The 12,156-nt window shown below is 37.0% G+C and overlaps 1 long non-coding RNA gene across 1 annotated transcript in view; it reads right to left on the reverse strand.

Moving 5' to 3' along the window:
* Nucleotides 1–5,765, reverse strand: part of LOC115304461 — a 32,577-nt gene extending 26,812 nt beyond the window's left edge. Inside the window, exon 1 of the long non-coding RNA XR_003914445.1 lies at nucleotides 5,722–5,765. This is a non-coding gene — a long non-coding RNA (uncharacterized LOC115304461). The remainder of the gene's footprint in view (nucleotides 1–5,721) is intronic.
* Between the last annotated feature and the right edge of the window lie 6,391 nt (nucleotides 5,766–12,156).

The following is a 12,156-nucleotide window of genomic DNA, read 5'->3' on the forward strand; positions in this document are numbered from 1 at the left end:
CATAAAGGAGTACTGAAGAGTACTGAGGGGAAAAGTCAAAATTTCTACACTGTACTTTTATATTGCATGTTTATTATTATGTTTTTATAGTTGCAAGGATAAATTATGTACACTAATGCTAGACAGCCTCTACACCAATTTGAATAGGAAATAATTAATTACATAGTGATTATCAATAAAAAGCAAGAAATATCTGATGGAAAAGTCACCATATTCTTAGAGGAGGCATCACATTGGTAAATTTATCAAAAAGACAATGTAGCTTGTGGTACTTAGAGTGCATTGAACCATCATTCTAACTGGTTTGGAAGAAACTTTTAAAGTTTTATCATTTCTGGTTAAAGATCAATATCACAATGTAGTTGGTAATGAAGTTGGAAAATTCTTGATTTCAAGCTCAAAGTTATTTCTTTTGTCTAGTGTATTATGTATTTATTTATAGTAAACATAACAAACAGGCATTTATTTACAATTGGATTCAGAAAATAATGTGAATGTATGAAAATTTGGAACTCATTCCTTACAAATGCAAATAAATATTTTCTCTTGATTCTCATCACCTTTTAAATTTTATAGACCTGGAATGGTATATTTTTGTTTAAGAACTCAGTAGTAGACTAATATAAAAGTGGGAACCCTGGATTCTTTATAGCTATGACCTTGCATTTCTACATGAAAGTGCTTCTTTATGTGTTTTTCAATATACTCTCAAAATTTTATAGCCCAATCTAATAACTGTCACAGAGTCTTAGAGGAAATATGGGCATATATAACCAGCAATCTGGAATACTGGTTTTGATTTCAGATGAGCTTCAAATCTCTTTGGTTCACAAGTAGACATGATGTGACTTCTCTCAACTTCACAGTAAATATCCGTGAAAACACACAAAAGGACTAAAATGTCAAAAACTGAAAATAGCAGAGTAAACTAAATGTAACCAAAAACTCTTTGGTAAAGTCCAGAGGTTTATTCCTACTTGGTGTCTTTTCCATGGTGATGTGTTGAAATATTCAACCTTGGAATACTCAACACACCTCCTCCCTGTGAATTACAACATGGCAGGGAACCATCTCTCTCCCTACCCCCCAACCCTATCTCAGAATTTAAAAAAGAGAAAAGAAAAAAGAAAAAAAGAGGGAGATTGAAAAGCATATTCACCTCAGCACTATCTTATTGCCCAGCAACTCTCCCAACTCTTTGACCTACAAAATTCCCAAATTCACTCATATTCACCCCAAATGCTTAGCAGAGCTATTTAGCTTTCTTTCTACCTGGATGCCTTCAGTGATATAACACTGTAGGTGGCATGGCAGGAAGTAGGATATGATGTATAGAAACACACTGTAAAGTGTGATGTTATATTGCTGAAGAAAAAAGCCATTGCTGTCAGGAAAGATAGGAAGAACAGAAACACCATGTGCTTTGAGGTGTAGTGCTTCTTACTTATCTTTATGCTTGTAGTGTAAGCCCTAACAGTTGTTTTTCCTTTTTTTGTAAAGTGTCTGACTTCAGCTTTATTGCTGAGGCATCCTCTTTAATAAATGTATTACCAGCCAATCAACTATATATAGAGCCTCCCAGCCTCCTTTGTTTTAGAGATCTTGGTTGATTGTGATAACTGACCATTTTGGCCTTTAGGGTTCCCCCTCCTTCTGTGCTTCAAATTCCTTCTCTTATGATTACGATTCACCAATAAAGATCGATCCTGCAAAATCTTAGGTTCCCACCCTTGACCCCAATAAGAGCAGAACCACAGGCCTATGCACTCTCTTTCTCTCTATTCAGGCCCTCACTACGTGGCCCCAGGTGTGCTGTGTAATTTCCAAAACTTGCAAGGAATAAACCATGTCCCTTTTAAAGTTTTCTGGCAGTACTTTCTAAGGGCATCTTGCAACCATAGCAAGAACCGCAAGGGCCAGTCCATCTACAACATTGGTTATTGACAGGCTGAGACCAACACAAAACAATTCTGTAGAAAAGGAAGAAGAATTTCCCAGGTCAGAGGTCCTGCATGAATGGAACCTTAGTTTACCACCTCTACTACAATAAAGCTCTACTGAATATCACAAAGCAAATTAGGATCCTTGTGCATCAACCTGGCTTCCTGGTCTAGATCCGAGTGGGGATCAGTAAAGTAAGCTAGAGCAGAACAAATACGTAGTGAAGGGGATGAACGTCTCAGTTCCATCAAGGTTTCTAAAAAAATTAAAAGTAGAAATAGCATATGATCCAGTAATTCTAGCACTGGGTATTGAAAATGAAAACACTAATCTAAAAAGATAGATGCACCGGTATGCTTATTATTTACAATAGCCACGATATGGAATCAACTTAAATGCCCACTGCCAGATGAATGGGTAAAGAACCCACTTCAGGTGCTTACGTATAGTATACATTTACATAATGGAATAGTACTCAGCCATAAAATGGATGGCAGTATGGATGGATGTAGAGAGTATTATGCTAAGTGAAAAAAAGTCAGAAAGAGAAAGAAAAATACCATATTATTTCACTTATATGTGGAAACTTAAAAAAATGAATAAACAAAAACCAGATTCTTGAATATGGGGAACAAATTGGTGGTTGCCATAAGGGAGGTGGGTGAAAGGGTGGGCAAAATTGATAAAGGGTAGTTTGAGGTACTAACGTCCAGTTATATAGTAAATAAGTCATGTAGGTGAGGAGTGTGGCATAAGGAAAATAGTCTATCATATTGTAATACCATTGTATGGTGACCAACGGTAACTACACTTATTGTGGTGAGCATTGCATAACATATAACATAGAAAGTCAGTTCAGAGGAATTACAAATGGAAGATACAAAAATATAAAAACAAGGGAAGATAATGGAAACCAAAAAATGTTTTAACCTAACAATGCAAAGTAAAATCTGAAAATAAATAAAAATTCTCAGATAAAATAGAACAAATTAAAAGAGAAACCATTTCTGTAGGAAAGGAAAAGAAAAAAAAGAATGAACCAAGTCTTTGACGGGTGACCATAATTCTTAAAAATAGAACCAAGGGTCACATATCCTAATAAATTCCTCTCAATCTCCAGACTTCTGAAGAAAATATATCCCATAAAAGGATTTTCCAACTGTATTCGTTTCTAATCTAGAAGTTACAGCTCAGCATCTCATTGCCTGTTTTCAGGAACAAATGCTTAGTCACGGTTTGCTTTCTTCATTTTACAAAGACAACAGAGGCCATAAGGACCTAAAAGACAAGATGAACTAGTCAGCAGCAGGGCTGAGATTACATGCCTGATTTAGAATACTTTAGAAATCTTTTCCACAACACGCAATCCTTTCTTACTTGTTTACTACAAATCTGTTCAGCAAGCACTTTTGCACATGAAATCTACTTCAATTCAGCTGATATTGTAAAATAAAATTATAAATGAAGAAGGAGAAAAGCGCTTAACAGGCATTTGAGGAAGAAAAAAACAAAAAAGACTAACTCTGCCCACCTCTGTTATTTTTATTCGGTGACAGTTTTCCATACAGGCAGCTTGAATGTTGTTTTTATGTCTATTATAAATACTCAGAAATTGTCAAATGCTATGTCAAACTTGTTTTAGCTCTTGGATCATTAGAACTGCTGGTTGAAAAATTGTGCTTGGCAGTATACTTACTTCTGACTAACAAAGTCCTTAAAGTATGCACCGTAAGATTTTTGTTATTCCCTTTGAAAAAATTTCTTTTGGGGCGCCTGGATGGCTCAGTTGGTTAAGTGTCCCACTTCAGCCTAGGTCATGATCTCTCTGTTCCTGAGTTCGAGCCCCACATCAGGCTCTGTGATGACAGCTCAGAGCCTGGATCCTGTTTTGGATTCTGTGTCTCCTTCTCCCTCTCTCTGCCCTTCCCTGATTCATGCTCTCTCTCTCTCAAAAATAAATGAACATTAAAAATTACTTTTAAAACTATATTTTAAATATTTTGATTCCCTCCACTCTGAACACCAGTGAGCAATCCAAAACCTTAGACAAAGAACAAACTGCATACTGGTTTCTTATATGTAACCAATGGTTGATAATCATGTATTTGATTCTCACTTATGTTTTAGTAAATGAAATGTCTTTTGACCCAGCTAATTCACTGTTTAAAAAGTGACACCATCTGGGGGAAACCTAAGGGCAAACTAAGAAGAGCCTTTGAGAGATACTCTCTTCACATCTTCTAAAAGAATACCTTCAACTCGTTCATTGATTTCCAGATGCAGTGAAATAATACACCATATTTTTGCTGCTTACATGTGTGAATAGTAACACAGTGTAACTACTGTTAATTTATTTATTGTTAATCTCTTCTATCTAAAGAAGATCATGTGGCTCCCACACAGGTGATTTGCTATAGAGTTTGTCTTTGTGAAAGCAACAGATCTTAGAATCCTAGAGGGGAAAAAAAAGCATTTTTAACTCTGGTAAGAAAGAGTAGAAATTGTCAAATGTTTCATAAATTTTTTCATAAAAAATTATGCTCTTTTCAAAGTTGACTTCCTCATTCTAACAAAAGAGAATCAGCATGCATTTATGTATTAATACCAACAGTAAGATATAAAGAAAATTACATAGATTTCCTACTTGGTTCCTACTTCCTCATTCCTAATTTTGGTTTTTCTTTGGTTTCTTAATTTTTGCAAAAAGGATTTTTGCTAAGTAAATAGAAAAGAGCAAGTGTTTAAAAATTCGCAGCCAATATTTTCACTGTAGTGGGTTTTTTAACCTTATCATAGTATTTTGTTTTAATAATCCTGAACTATCAAAGACTTGAAAATAAAACATCTTTACCCTTCAGAGTGAAGATGATACAAAAATTTCTTCCATGATAAGTTAATTTTTAAAAGTAGATTTTAGATGATTAGGTATAGCATGATCCCATTTTATAAAATAAGAACTGCCCCCCACATAAACAAACACATATGCATTTGTGTTTATAAATATACATTTGATTATGCATATATGACCTATACATAGAGCACTTTTTTACTCTTACCTACAAGTCAAGATACTCACTTAATTTTCTTTCCTCTTACCTGGCTCCTCATTGTTGTTTTCCTTCACTGGTTTCTCTACTCCTTCAGTCCTCTAAACTTCAAATTCAGCCAAAGATTCGTTCTTAAATCTATTCTCATTTCATCTACAATCACTTCCTTGGAGACTTCATCTTCTCTTTATCTGAAACGTACCTATATGCTGATGACCCCTAGGCTGATATCTTTATTCTGGATCTCTTCCCTGACTCCACACTCGTATATGATTGCTTACTTACTTCTCCACTTAGGTGACATATAATAATCTCAAAGTTAACACATCGAAAATCAAACTTCTGCTTCTTAAACCATCCCAAATTTGTTCTAACAGTCCCCCCATCTCACTTTATGGCGACTCTGTCCTTCCAACCTCTTAGGGTTAAAAATTTGGGTGCATCCTTGGGACGCCTGAGTGGCTCAGTCAGTTGAACATCTGACTCTTGATTTCAGTTCAGGTCATGATCTCACGGTTCCTGGGTTCAAGCTCCGCATTGGTCTCTGTGCTGAAAACATGGAGCATAGAGCCTGCTGAGAATTCTCTTTCTCTCTCTCTGCCCCTCCATCTTGGTGCTGTCTCACTCTCTTTTTCAAAAAGAAATAAAGTTTTAAAAATTGGAGGGCATCCTTGAATCTCTGCATTGTTCCATAACCCACATCTAAACCATTCGCAAATCCTGCTGGCCTTACCTTCAAATCATCCTGAAAATTCAATTACAACCATCCCATGTTATCTGTTGTTTTGCTCTCTGCAATTTCTGTTACTCACAGTCAACAACAGTTTGGAAGCAGATGATCCTCCTGAAGAAGGATCAGAAGTTCAACAGTAGTCTAATGCCATGTCACGATGCCTGCATCATTTAACTCATGTCATCTCCTCTGGTGGCATTTCATCATCTCACCTCATCACAAGAAGAGTGAGTACAGTACATTAAGATATTTAAAGGAAGAGAAAGACTACATTCATATAACTTTTATTACTGTATATTGCCATAATTGCTCTATTTTGTTAATAGTTGTTGTTAATCTTTTCCTGTGCTCAATTTATAAATTAAACTTTATGTAGGTGTTTTATGTATAGGAAGAAAACGACTATATTATAGGGTTCAGTACTATCTGCGGTTTGAGGCATCCACAGGGGTCTTGGAACAAATCTCCCCTGGATATGGGGGCAAGAGACTACTGTCCTAGCATTTCTAGGACAACACTGCTACATACCTATTTTTGAATTATTGGAAGTTTTTATTGTCTTCCTGAGTCACACTTTACCCCTTCAGTCTTTTTTTTCAACACAGCCAGCATGACCCTTTAAAGTCAATTTTTTTCACTCTTTTTTCAAAATCCTCCCATGTTTTTTTTTCATCTGCCTGAGAGCAAAAATCAAAGTACGTCCTATAACATATTTCCTTGCCCCCTCCCTAACCTCATATCCACCTGGTAATAATTATCACTTCCCTTTTTATCTTCCCTTCCACTTCATTCACACAAATCTTTTAACTGTCTTTAAACCTCTAGTCACACTCTCAGCTCAGAGCTTTTGCACTTGTTTCTCTATCTCCCTGGAACGTTCTTTTCCAGAGGTCTGCAAGGCCTGACTTATCAATTCTTGTGTTAAATTTTCTCAGCCACTCAATCTAAGATTTCAGTATGTATTCCCCTAACACTTCCTATCTCCATCATAATGTCACCTTTCTCCTTACGACTTATCACTATATTTTTTCACTTATTTTTTTATGTATGTTTTTCAATCAAAGTAGACGCTTCATGAAGGAAGATAATTTTGTTGTTGTTCTCTCCTATATCCTGGGTGCCTACAACAGTTCCTGGCACATGGGAGGCATTCAGTAAATACTAATAATCATTCTCTCCAGGCAATAGATTGGAAAAAGTGAAGGGGGAAACTTTTAGTTCCTTTTTACATCTTTTACTTTCTTTTCCATATGTGTTTCAAAAATAGTATGAAGTAAAACTTCTTTGTGTTAAAATTGGAAGTTCTAACAGCATTTTTCTCACTCGTAGACAATTTCAAAATTGAATTTCTAAATACTTGTCAGATCATGTTCTTATGGCTCCCAAAATAGGAAGCATTGCTAATTGTTTCCATAGGTAAAACCAATGACTTATTATAGCTCAGGACAATTTGGCAACCGTGATGATTTATTTATACTAGGCTAAGGAGGTTGCAGGCTGGCTTCCATTTCAGGCCCATTTATAAGTGGAAATGCCATGAGAGGAGCTAGACAGCAAGAAGGCTGTATAGGAAGGAGCTCCAAAAAAGAGCCATAGGGTGATTCCCACCCCAAGTAGTCACTGACACTCATATTTGGGAGGGATGGCAGATATTTTCTAGATCAGCCTTCTTATTTTATATATCTAAAGTCCAGAAAGATATAATTAATGCATGCCAAAATATATGTAAAAAAAACAGTCAACTCAGCTGGGATTAGACTGGAAATCTCCTGATTCCATAGATGAGTGCATTTTCTTCCATGATTCTACTAACTAAGCATTGAATTAAAGCCCAATTTTAGAGAAAATTATGTTTGCTAATCACATCAGTATATACCCTGCCATCCCTTCAAGTTGGAGCATTCAGTTATGGGGAAAAATGACTTTAACTGTCTGTATTCTCTTCCTTGTAACACATAAAAGGGATTGCTGAAAAAGAACCACTGAAAGCCATTAAAAATAATGAAAAAAAATTATGCTGTAAACTTCAACCTGTTAAATCAAAAATTTTAAATTAGTCTTTGAATGTTTTTAAAAATGTTGACACTGTAAAAAGATTTTTTTTAATCAAAAGACTTTGGATAAAAAATTGAGTAGAGAGTAAGTGTGTTCACAGGTGTATCCCTCATCATCCTTTCCTTTTTGTTTTAACTATTCAGAAACCTTTATATGCAAGAATCCACCCTGAGAAAAATTGGTGTTGGGGGAAGGGAAGGGATAGGCAAGCACCTCTTTGCTTAACTGGTCATTGGTAAGTCCTCTGTTAGCTGTTGGTGTTTCTGCTGATAACCAGTGACTGGTCATGGATAGCTCTACACAGCAGGTAAACTGGTTCTTGTTAGGACACATGAGAGTCTAATAATGTCACACTCCCCTGAGGTGACCATCAGCCTCTTTCATTCCCTTATCCACCTGTCTTTATCTCTTTTGCCTTCACATTTTCACCCAGGAGAAATTAGTTCAATGTGAAACTCAAGAGTAGTCTGGAAGGTAAAGTAGGCACCCAAACGGTAACATATGCATATTAATGCCCTGCATCTTTTTTGAGTTTTGTGTCTTATACATTACCTTAATTGGTCATTCCTCAAAATATTCCCATGCCCATCATTCTGTGGAGGGAGATCCTTGATACCACAAAACTCTTTCTTTAACCACTTGAGCAGAGTAGTCTTCAAGACTTATTTGCTCCCCATCATAATCTAATTTCAGTATTAAAGCCTAAGGCCTCCAAATCAGAAGATGCTGTTATTCCATCAGAGAGAAGTATACTCAGTGGTAATCAATTGTTCAAGTGTTTATGGTGAGTATTTGGAGGCTACTAGGGGAACTTCTCTGTAAACCCCTTTTGGGACTTTCAGTCAACTGCTGACCATGGCCATAGACTAACCACATCACCTGAAGGTTTGGGTTGTTTCAACCTGACTATGCCTAGAACACCAAACCTGCCTTATCCCCCTATGGTTTGAATTTTTATTATTCTCTACTACAAACCAAAATGCAAAATCACCAAGTCTTCTGTATCATATTACGTGCAGACACTCTTCCTGGCATTATGTCCATAGAGGTAACACAAGAGTACATGGAGATATTACATATTATCCTAATAGACAGTAGCTAGTATATTAAGAAATCTCTAATCTATGGTATAAAAATGTGAATTTTTCTCTTATCTGTTTTCTATTGAATTCATTTTTTTTGTCTTAAAGGGAAAAGTCCATAATTCTCTGGCACTTTTTGCTTAATAAATGTTAGCTTCTCCATGTTTAAAATTCCAGTCTCATATCTGATTCACAGCCTTACAGTTCTCTTTTTCATCTATAGGCAGTTGTTGGGAGCAGCAAGGAGTGAGAGACAGGGAGACAAATGTCTCTTTTGCAACTTGTGTTCATTTCTTGTCACTTTTTTGCAAATGCTATGTTGTGTCTGGTACCTTCCACATGGCAAGTATCCATATTCTGCCTCTCATGTCAGGCCCTGGTATGAGATTTTCGCAGGAAACTCTGAGGTCTCTGTCCATATGCCCTCATAATGTGGGAGATTATTTTACCGCTGTTTTTGCCTCTGCTCTCTTCACCAGTGGTACACCCCCTGGCCTAGCATGGCTGCTGTCCTGTGGTTGGATACAAGCAAAACAGCTAAAGCCTACCTACCTTATGGGGTGTCCACTCATGGGAAACATCCACATACTTGCTCAACTACCGATAAGATCACAGATGGGCCCAATGCTATTTGTTCTCTCCTGTTGTGAAGTCACTGCCATCTTTAGTTGGACACACTGTCACTTGAGTACAGTGGGGAATGGAATGCTGATACTTCTTTCTTGCAGACACCCCCAATTTCTAACCTTTATCATATTTGGCTTTGGGGGAAGGATGAATAAGAGCCCCCTCCCTCTCTGTTCCCCAGCCATCTTCTTTATGGGATGCTTGTATATTAAATGATCTTTCTTAACAAAGAAAAATATATATTGATATTTAATATCTTTTGTTTTCAAGTTCAAACAAGTTGCCAACTTTAGCCTAGCAATAAATCCCAATCAACATTCTATAGCAGCCCAATAATAAATGGCATATATCAGAAAATAAAACATATATGAAGATGGAGCTAGGTTACGTCAGGGCTGTTAGACCAAGAAGTTATAAAAGTCTCATTAAGAACACATTTAACTGAAACCCAAATGACAAGATGGACCGATGATGTAGAGATCTCGGAGGAGGAGGGCAAAGGTAACTATAAGCAGAAGAAATAACTAGTGAGAAAGTAAAAACTTCCAAGATTGAGAATGAACCTAGCATATATGAAGAAGAGAAAAAGATCAGTGTGACTGTAACAATGTTTCAGAGTAGAATGATAGGAAACTGGGTGAAGCAGTAGACAAGGAGATGTGATTGTGGCTTACACGAGGGGTGTAGAGTTTACTACATTGATTGGTGACATATTTCAAAGTAAACTTAAAAAGTTGCCGAAAGGTGTAGGTACAAACAGCAAGAGAGAAAGGAAAGTTAAAAAAATAAGTTCTTGGTTTTTTACTTCAACAGCCATAAGGTTAACGGTAGGTACCAGCTACTGAAATGACAAGACTAGGGGAAGAATAGATTGTTTTTGCCGTTTGTATTAGTTGGAGGGCTGCCATGTCAAGGAGCACAGACGGGGCAGCTTGAACTACAGAAATGTATGTGCACAGTTGCTGGACATCTGAGCCCAAGGGGTCAGCAAGGTTTGTTTCTTCCTTAGTTTGTAGATGGGCACTTCTCCCATATCTTTGCACCCTTCCAACTGCACATCTGTGACCACGCTTCGTTTTTCTTATAAGGACATCAGTCATATTGGACTGGGCCTCACTCTTTAATCATCTCTTTAAGGATCATATCTCCAAATGTAATTACATTTTGAGGGACCGGGGGCTAGGACTTCAACATCCAAATTTTTAGGGGGTATAATTCAGCTCATAATGTTGCTATTAATATGTAGGTCTTTGGTGGGAGGAAATAAAAGTAATCAAGATTCTGTTTTGAAAATTACTGTAGAACATTGAAAGGGAGATAAGGCAAGGGTGCCTGGATGGCCCAGTTTCTAAAGTGTGCAACTCTCGATCTCAGGTTCATGAATTCAAGCCCCTCATTGGGTGCAGAGATTGCTGAAAAAATAAAATATTTTTAAAAGAGAGAGAGAAGGCAGCTATTGCAAATGGATACTTCACACATTATATACAAGTATTGGCTTACCTCTACTTCCCCAAGTGCCAATTGGCGATATAACCTCCTTTTCATGGAACTGTGTTTTTTAAATTTTTTAATGTTTATTTACTTTTTGGAGAGAATGAGAGAGAGAGAGAGACACAGAGTGTTAATAAGGGAGGGGCAGAGACATGGAGACACAGAATCCGAAGCTGGCTCTAGTCTCCAAGTTTTCAGACCAGAGCTCACTGTGAGGCTTGAAGTCATAAGCCATGAGATCATAATGTGAGCCGAAGTCTGACACTTAACCCAGACACCCCATGGAAAATTTTTTATATAGTTTGTGCCCACAGTGTAACCTCATCTCCATGCTGATGCCATCTTATGTTTTTGGTTCATACTTTTTTTCTCCCTTGAGACCTGTTGACACCTATTAATTAATTTTTTTAATGTTTTTATTTTTAAGGAGGAGAGAGGGACAGAGTGTGATCAAGGGAGGGGCAGAAAAAGAGAGAGACACAAAATCCAAAGCAGGTTCCAGGTTCTGAACTGTTAGCACAGATCCCAACACGGGTCTCAAACTCTTGGACCAAGAGATTGTGACCTGAGCTGAAGCCGGACGCCTAACCGACTAAGCCACCCAGCTGCCCCTGTTGACACCTACTTCTTAATGCCTCTCCTCACTCTATCAACTTCCTTCTCTCTGGTCTGGGTGTGACTTCAACAAAGATGAGGGGAAGTCTAACAATATAATAGTCTCCTTACTCCTAAACATTTTGGACTATCACAACCTTAAACTCTACTTCACTTTATCCTTCTCTCAAATTATCACAGCTTTCATGTGCTCAGCAGAGAGTCATTGTCACATACAATGTAACATCCTAGGTGCTGAGAATATACAAAGATGGGTAATACTCGCTCTCTGCTCTCCAAGAGTTTGGGTCTTGAGGAAGAAGGAAAGAGGTAAAAAATTTGTCTTATAAAATATATTTGTTATTATTTATTTATTTACTTACTCAACAAAGATTAAACAATAATAGCTAACATTCTTGAGGGCTATCATTGCTTTACATGTTTAACAAAGATTAAGTCATTTAATCCTCACAAAAACCCTATGAGGTAGGACCTCTCATAATCCCTGTTTTTACAGGAAAAAAAGTGAGTATTAAGATATCAAATAAGTTGGCCAAAGTTACACAGCTTGTAAGTATCAGAGTTG

The sequence above is a fragment of the Suricata suricatta genome, chromosome 10 (assembly GCF_006229205.1).
Source record: "Suricata suricatta isolate VVHF042 chromosome 10, meerkat_22Aug2017_6uvM2_HiC, whole genome shotgun sequence".
NCBI classification, from domain to species: domain Eukaryota; kingdom Metazoa; phylum Chordata; class Mammalia; order Carnivora; family Herpestidae; genus Suricata; species Suricata suricatta.